Raw genomic sequence first — 9,258 nt, forward strand, 5'->3', positions numbered from 1 at the left:
CAAGAATATACACTACAAGAATTTGAGTCTTTCATGATTTTTAAAAACTGAAACATCACAAAAGCATAAATTATTTAGCGATGTTATGAAACATCGCTGATGAGATATATTATATATGATGTTTAGATAAACATCATGGATTGTAATATCTTTGCACGACGTTTGAGACTAAAATATCGCATCTTGATCTAATATTTTTTTTTTATTATTTTTTTATTGTACGCTTACTTTAGAATAAGCCCGCACACCTCTCTTCTTCGTGCCCCAAAACAGACCCACGGCAATCCCTATTCTCGTGCCCCAAAACAAACCCTCTCTTCCCCTCTTCCCCGTGTGCCTCCCTTCTCTTCTCCGTGTGCCTCTCTTCCTTGTGCCCCAAAACACCACCTTTTACCCTCACGACGCATGCCACCCCCCTCCTCTCATGAACCACCATTCACCACCACCACTGTTCACCACCACAGCACCACCATTCTCCCAATGCCACCGCCTTTCATCGTTGCGATGCATGCCATGGCCATTCGCCTCCTCTCACAGACCGCCGTTCGCTACCACCACCATTCGCAGCCTCTCAGGACCGCCATTCACCTCCTCTCACGACCTCCATTCATCTCCATTCATCACGAGGTCTTGTATTCTGCCGGCCATCACCATTTTTTTGAGGTCTTGTCTTCTCCCATCGGCACTTCTATCTTCCTTTAGTTAAGATAGAGCCTTCATCTTCTTCCTCCATCACTGTCGCCATCGTCGGTCTTACCATCTTCGCTCATTTTCATCGCCGTTGTCGGTCTTCCCATCTTCGCTCATCATCGTCATCACCACCGCTGTCGTCCCTGATCATTTCCCTCAGGTATTGGTCGTCCGATCCCCGATAATTTTCTTCCGATGTGTTTGAATGATTTGGCATCCCTGTTCAGAGATTAGCAGGGACTAAGCTTCATTAAGAAAGCTCATTCTCATCCTTTTTTACACAAGTAGGAGATGATGCCTTCACTGTAATGGAGTAGCAAGAAATATGAGAGTCACCTCTACATGCTGCATGAATCTTATTTGAGATAGTGTGCTTAATGTTACTATTTTCTAGTCTTAGTTCTTGCTTGATATCTGATGCATGGCATCTATTTGTGAGTTTAAAAGTATTCTGCAAATCTGTACTACTGTCTTGTTGAGTTTGTTTTACTTTTGAACAGGTGAAGAACTATCTAAAAAGCAAGCTGCCCAAGAAGCAGCTATCAGGAAACTCCAGGCGCAGGTTTGGAATAAGATTCTATCTTCTAATCTTCTCATGTCTTTAACATTCTTATTTATATAATGCAAATTCAGTTATTTCAAAAGACAACAATCTTAGATGGTCTGCTTCTATAGATAACTGATTACGGTCATTTTGATTTGGCTGCAGATTAAATAATAAATCTGAGCCTCCTCTTTCTCTTCTCTTCTTTGTTGTTCTAATTATTTAGTAATTATGTATGCTGATTTTTTAATTTTGGATTAAATGTTTCACTTGAAGTTGTCATCCAAACTCTTCTTGATATTAGTTCAAAAAGTTTCACTCATTTAATCACAGTTTTGGAGAGATATGGTCATGTCATAGCTAAGTTATGTCCTGATCATGATAAGCAAGTTTTGCTAATAGACGAAGCCAGTTCCTACTAAAAGAACAATACTCAGATGACTACTATTGCTATTGACAGAATGATGAGTTACGGATTCATATCCAATTTGTCAATTATTAGGTGAATTTTCTCTCTTTCTAATGTCAACCAATTTCAAATTTTAGATCGTCCATCGGAGGTATGTTTTGCATCTCAGTACTTTGATAATCTGTTACAGTTTTTTGGTAAGGTTCATGATGCTGTTGCATTTTGTCATAGAACATGGCCGGCACTATGCATTTTGTCATGGACTTCATTATTTGAGGCATGATACCTTGTTTAAAATATAAATCTTTCTTGTTTGAGCCAGCACAATTTCTTCTTAGCTACCTTGCTCAAGATTTTCTTTAATAAATCAAACAAACGAGTCCTGTTGCCAAGAGTAGTACAATCATACCTTTTTTGTTCTCATCTGCATCTTCTGCATGGTCTAAATGGATTTTTTACTAAATTTTGGCAACTCAGTCAGGACTATAAGAAGACAACTGATCTATGCAATAAGTCAATAAGACATTCATTTTATTTTATTTCCAAGTTTCGTTCCTGGTAGGATCTTGTTCAATATTTGCTCATTTGACTTATTATACTGGTTTCTGAGTTCCAAATAATGGTACACCAAATTCCTTGAACTTTCATACTCGACTGCTAAAATGTATATGCCATGTTGAATTTGTGAATCTGGATTTTAATATTTAATTTTATAATATCTGCTATTTTAAACTAGAATGCTAAACATAAATTATGGTGTAGAAATTATCTTTGCTATAAATATGTCACTGAAGACACCACAGTTTAATGATGCCTGCTTTATTCCAATAACCTATTTATGATATATTTCCATCGATCTTTTTAATTTGTCATTTACATCTTTGTACATTGCTAGATCAATGTGGGACCAGGTTAAGAAGGTATACAAAGAACAAGAAGACGACATTCACTCTAGACTAATGAAGCAAAATTATGAATCTATTCCTCAATGGTGGTTTTACTTGGTCTTGTTTTCAATGGTCGATTTGGCAATATTAATCTGTCAAGTAAATGAACAAGTCCAACTTTTTTCTTGGGGATTTTTGATAATATTTGCTATGGTTTCCATATTGCTACTTCCAAATGCTGTTCTTAGCACCACAGCAAATTCAGTAAGATGGATATATCATTTTCCTTTTAGATTGACATGGTGAACCTTCATTTAACATAGTAAATCTGAATCCGCATAATCACATCACAATATTTACATAGCTTAGTTAAGAAAGATACAAGTGCACATTCTTTTTTAAAGGGAGCTGTTAAATACATATTTTTAACTTGTTTGAGCTTTGATGCAGCGCATACCAGCAGATATTTTTCTTGAGATGTTTAATGGATATCTAAATCCAGGTAAGCCAATTGCAAACATGACATTTAGGATTTATGGTGTGCTTAGCATACATACAGGTGTGGGAGCAAGGTCTTCTTTCAAGCAAGGTCATTACATGAAGATTCCTCCAAAACAAATGTTCCTCATTCAGGTAAATTGTGCTAAACCATGGCTCTTCATAATAATCCCACTCAAAGGAAGGAACACCACAAATTGAGAAAAAGTGATGAAGAAATGCATTCTCCTAAGATGTTGTACCAATTTGTTATGATCAATACCTGTGCATGTCTAATGATTACCTATACCAAATTGTAGTACATTTGAGTGTTTTGGCATGGATGATATGTTCTCACGAATAGTCTCTATTTATATGAAGCAGATTATTGGCATAGCGTTGTCAATAGTGGCTAACTTCGTTACAGGATGGTGGATGTTTAGTTTGGATTATGGTGGCTGGTTTGGTTTGGATTACGATGGTTGATTTAGTTTGATAATGTCTTTTATGGTGGCTGATTTTAAAACTTAAATTATAATTAGTTTGATAAATTGTTGATTAATGGATATAGATAGTTTGCTGCTTCTTGATTGATTATAGTATCATTTAGATATTTTTATATATATTTTCTTATCAGTGCCTCCATCTATCTCTTTCTATTGTTTATTTTCAAGCATGGGAGAATAATTATAAAGAAATCAAAGATTATAGGTTCTTTCATTATTTTGAATATAAAGGTCGAAGATCTGAAGTTAAGTATCTATTCTCGAGTCTTTTAAATAGAAGATTTCATTTAATATTTGATTACTCAAGTTTGGTATGATATACTTTATTGATGATTATATGTAGTCAATAAATTCGTTTATCTTTGTATTAACTTATTTTTCTTTACTATTTCATTTAGATCATACTTTTTACATGAAGAAAGTATCAACATGATCGGAATGCTGGACAACTGACGAAGTTTCAAGTTTGAACAATGAGAGATCCTTGTTCTTTTCTTTGTTGGAATTAAGATTAAGATAATTTTTCATTGTTAGATGTTAGGATGAACAATATCTTTCATTGTTAAATGTTATAGATCAACAATATGTAATCTTTTATTTTTTTATTTTATTTTCAAAAAATTCAAAAATTTTGTCAAGCGCCAAGCAAACACCGGGTCAAAAGCTTTTGTACCTATACGGTATGAGATTGTGAGATGTCATACTTTGATTATGACTAATATCATTTAACATTTAAGTTTTTCGCAATAGTAACTCATCTTTTAAATAGAGTGAGAATGAATTGAATGGAGAAGAGTGCGATCGAATTATGTTGTGGTATCATACTCATTACACCCTAGGTCATAGTGACACTCCAGGTAGATGGACAACTTCCGAGTGCGAGGCAAAATGGGTGAGGATACTACACAAAAATAAAATTATGATTACTATTTTAAGTAAGCTTAGTTTTATTTTTAGAATTAATCTTCTTCGAATTTTGTTAGAATGAAATGATGCAGGTGCTAGAGCAGTCCATATCTAATGGTCATCCTATGACAGCAGATCAGATATGCGATAAAGTTTTGGGGATCAGACCAGATTATATCTATGATTTGAGAATTGGACCTCATCCAGAAGGAAAGAGTTTCTCTTTTATGTCTAAGAAGAGACTTCAAAAGGAGTTGGAGCAGTCACAAAAGTATAATCAAGAGATGAAGAATGAGATTGTAGACATTAAGGCGTAGATGGAGTGTCAACAAAAGATTTTGAAAGCTTTATATGCATCACAGAATATCTCTTTATCAGATTTATGATGTAAGTTACTTAAGTTATTTTTTTTAATGTGTCCCTAAATCTTTTTTATAAGCATAATGGAACAATATATGTATTTTGTTACTGTAATATATAGGCAATTAATTAATTATATTTTTTTTTGATAGGGATCCCATAATTCAAGAACTTGTGAAGATATAGTTTTGAGGACATGTATGGCAGAGGAGCCTTTTGCGCTTTAGATTGTTGATTTATGAACTCATTTGTTTTATTATAGATAGTTGGATAATGAGTTTGTTTGCTTTTGGTAGAGACATGGTCTCTTGGTGCTTTTAGTTGGAAATACCATCTTTTTGAAAGTCTAGATAATTTACTTTTTGGATTATAAACTTTATGTATGGATTCATCTTGATTATGAATTATATGTGAGTTCATACTTTAGTTGTTGAATGATTTGTTGACTGAAAATGGATGATTTACTTAGTATTTGAATATATACTATGAAGTGTAATATTTTATATAGGTTATAATTGAACTATCAATGAAGTAAAATTTGGCCATCGCAAAATATCCTTGTTGCAAAATATCCTTGTTTTGCAATGTCAGCGAAATCGTTCCGCAATGTTTGGAAAATGTTGCCAAAGATTTTCGTTCATTCCATGATGTTGGCAAAACATCGCACAATCAGTTACGTTCTGCAATGTTTGTCAGACGTTATGAAAGATATTTATTCCATGGCGTTAGTGAAACATCATCACTCAATCAACCTACTTTTTGCGATGTTTGAGAAATGTCGTGAAAGATTTTTGTTCCACGACGTTGGTGAAACATCGTTTAATCAAACTACATTTTGTGATGTTTAGGCATACATCGTACTTCTAACATCCTTTTTGTGAGATTTTATGACTAACATTGCAATTGGCCATTAGTGATGCGACTAGCGCGACGATCTTGGTGATGTTATACCAAATATCATGAAAAGACTTCAGCGATGTTTTGGAGAATTTTTGGTGATGTTTTTAACATCGCAAAAAAAAATTTTTCTTGTAATGATAGGATGCTTCCCTTAGGTCTTTCATGGAGAATTCTTTGGACAACTATCTTTTGACTATGGTCAGTATGGGGATGTCATTTGCAATAAGGAGAATATCATCCACGTACAATACGAGGAAGGTAATCGCACTCCCACTGATCCTCTTGTATACACAAGGTTCCTCTTCATTTTTGACGAAATCAAATGATTTGATTGCCTCATCAAAATGATGGTTCCAACTCCGAGAAGCCAGCTTTAATCCATATATGGATCTTTGCAATTTGCAAACTCTGTGATCACTATCATCGGATGAGAAATCCATAAGCTGCTCCATATAGATATCTTCCTCAAGATATCCATTCAAGAAAGCAATTTTCACATCCATCTGTCAAATTTTATAATCATAGTAAGCTGCAACAGTCAGTAAAGTGTAGATAGATTTCAACATGACTACGGATGAGAAGATTTTTTAATAGTCAATGCCCTCATGCTAACTATAATCTTTTGTCACAAGCCTAGCTTTATAGGTCTCTACCTTTCCATCGGCACCTATCTTCCTTTTGTAGATCTATTTACACCCAATGGGTATGATACCCTCAAGTGGATCCACTAAAATCCAGATTTGGTTCGAATGCATCGAGTCAATTTCTGACTTCAGAGCATCTAACTATTTTTTGAAATCGATGTCAGACATCACCTCATCAAAGGTATTAGCATCATCACTATCACCCCTATCTCCTATAAGAAACATTTTCTTTACTTCCTCCATAAGCATATCCATGTACTTTTTAGGAGGTCGAGAGATCCTGCTAGATCTACGAGATGGTAGAGAGACATCAACTACTGGCTCATGGATGATGGATTCCTAAGGATCTATATCTTTAAGCTCTTCAGAGACTTTCTTTTTGAGCTCCACTAACCTCCCACTGTCGCTATTCTGGATAAACTATTTTTCTAGGAATACGGTATTTTGACTCACAATCATATTGTGAACTTATGAAAAGTAGTAGTATCCCATGAATTCTTTTGGATACCCTATAAAGCGAGCTATAATAGATCTATCCTCTAGCTTATCCATCATTTATCTTTTGACATAAGCCGAACATCTCCAAGTCTTGAGATAACCCAGACTCGACTTCTTACCGAACCATATCTCATATAGTGTGGTAGGAACGAACTTTGATGGAATCCTATGAAGGAACCAGATCTAGGATTTCAGGGTTAGATCTTGAAACTTTTTCAAGATCATACAGCGGAAGACTAAAATAAATCAAAATTTATTTTCTAAAACCAGAGAATCCCTAGATCTAAGATCCTATTACATGATTATTACATAGCATTAAATCAAAAATTAAAATATATAAATATAGCATGAACTACATGTTGATCATATCAACATGTTTCTATACCACATCTAATGTATGTATTAAACAATAGATCAGATCTATTACCTCACAAGTTAGATGCTCTAACCTCACTGATCTGGGCTTAAGGATGATGTTGCAAGCCGCACACGCGTCCGACCTCTAGGAGTCATCCACACGAGCCCATGAATCTCGATCAGAAGTCTTGCTTCAGGAAATTAGCACAGTATGCTAGTACTGTGCTGATCCTTCTTTGATGGTTGATCAGGTGCCTCCTCCTTCTTGATTTGGACTCTTCCAAAGATGGAAAGTAAAAGGAGGAGTTTCAGATCTGAGACGCACTCAGGAAACTCAAGATGGAGGGAGGAAAGATATGAAAACAAAAAACCCTAGAAGAAGACCCTCTTCTTCTTCATATTTTTCTCTCTAGACACCCTAACTTGCATCTTTTATATCTCCAAGACCCAAGGGTCTTTCTCTCTGATTTTTGGATGGCAAAAAGGTCTCTCAAATATCTATCATTTTCGAAAATTTCATAAAGAAACTCATTTTATACAGAGAGATATGATAGGGTCTTTGTCTAGGTCAAATACCTAGTCAAGGCTTATCCAAACATGGCAAGTTAAGGGGCGCCCAACTCTTGAGCACCTCCTCCATATTTTCATGCATGGATCACCAGAAAAGGGTGAAAAATATGTACCCTAAAAGCCATAAAAATTCTAAAAAAATTTTGGATAAATTTGGTGCAAAATTGAAAGAGTTTTGGATTTCTAAAACTCTATCTCATAGAATTCGAAATCCAAACTTATTCCTTTTTGATTTGATCCAAACCACCTTCCATGTAAGAAAGAAGAGAGGAAACCTTTTGTGAACGTGGGAGAGACCTGGGAGAGGGCTTTTGTCACACAAAATAAGTGGAGATTGGCGTTGAATAAGAGAGAGGGCGTGGGGAAGGCTTATGTGGCGTAAGGTGGAATCCTAGTCTTACTAGGATTCTATCTTATGACTTGTTTTAATTTGGTTTCCCAAACCAAATCAAACCAAAATTAGATCAACCTAATTAAAATAGGTCTTAACCCAATTAAAAACCTAATTTAATCAAATTAAATTAGATTTAAATCTGATTTAATTTTTTAATCAAATTAAAAATTAGATTGACCCAAGTCCTAGTTGAACTAGGACTAGTTTTTTCTTGCACTTGGCTTATCCAATAAACTAATTGAACTTCATCCAATCAAGTCCAATATAAATCTAATTAAATTATATTTAATTAGACTTAATCTCAGCCCATTGGCTTAATCAAATTAAGCCAATTAGCAATCGAATTGCTAATCGATCCTCCTACAATACTTGCACTGGGTTAAATGTCAATCGTATTGATCATTTAACCCTAGAACGATTCTTAATCGTTGATCAACCATCCGATCGGATCATGAACTCTAATGTTTGTGACCTCATAGGTCCGAACCTAAGCCGGTAGTAGGAATAAATTTCTGTACCAATCGAAGTGACCATCTAGCAATGGTACCCGACGACCGGATAGGTCGAATGTGTAGAACAACATCCTTAGAACCCATGCGGATATAGTTTTCATATAATTCATCCCCTTGACCAAAATGATCATAGGACACCCCAGAGTGCAACTGTCAACTCTGATCAGGTTATCCACATTGTATTTTAAAATATCAAATCCATCTGATGGATTATCCTGGCCAAGGTTTTGCTAAATTAAAATACAGCGACTCATTCTTCTCCAACTCTTGGAGTGGTCAATCCCATCTCGATCACACTCTGACTTCGCAAGTACTTGACTGTGCCCAGAAGCCTTCCATCCCTGAATTAGAAATTCAGTTAGTCCAGTACCAAAGCACAGTGAGTTGCTTGCAAGTCACTGAGGCGATCTCAAGTCTAAGGGACACTTATACCTATATCCCATCAGAGACATTCTCGACAGTAGAATGCTCTGGAGTTGGTCATGTTCAATGATGATGTACCCTTACATCTCACCTGTATGCCATACCAGTGTCTCCACACTCCTTAGTTAAGAGGACAACCAATCCATATGGCCTACAGCGACCTATGCTCGATAGAAGCTGT

At 35.5% G+C, this 9,258-nt stretch overlaps 1 long non-coding RNA gene across 2 annotated transcripts; it reads left to right on the forward strand.

Annotated features, from left to right (window-relative positions):
• The first annotated feature begins 273 nt into the window (after positions 1-273).
• LOC109505156 (uncharacterized) lies at positions 274-4,801 on the forward strand. Of its 2 annotated transcripts, none has more exons than XR_012142275.1 (4): positions 274-850; positions 1,191-1,252; positions 2,981-3,163; positions 3,912-4,801. It is a non-coding gene; the product is annotated as an uncharacterized lncRNA (long non-coding RNA). The 2 variants fall into 2 exon arrangements; XR_012142276.1 differs by having other exon boundaries at positions 4,555-4,801.
• Positions 4,802-9,258: the final 4,457 nt, after the last annotated feature.

This window comes from Elaeis guineensis, chromosome 6, assembly GCF_000442705.2.
Source record: "Elaeis guineensis isolate ETL-2024a chromosome 6, EG11, whole genome shotgun sequence".
Classification (NCBI taxonomy): domain Eukaryota; kingdom Viridiplantae; phylum Streptophyta; class Magnoliopsida; order Arecales; family Arecaceae; genus Elaeis; species Elaeis guineensis.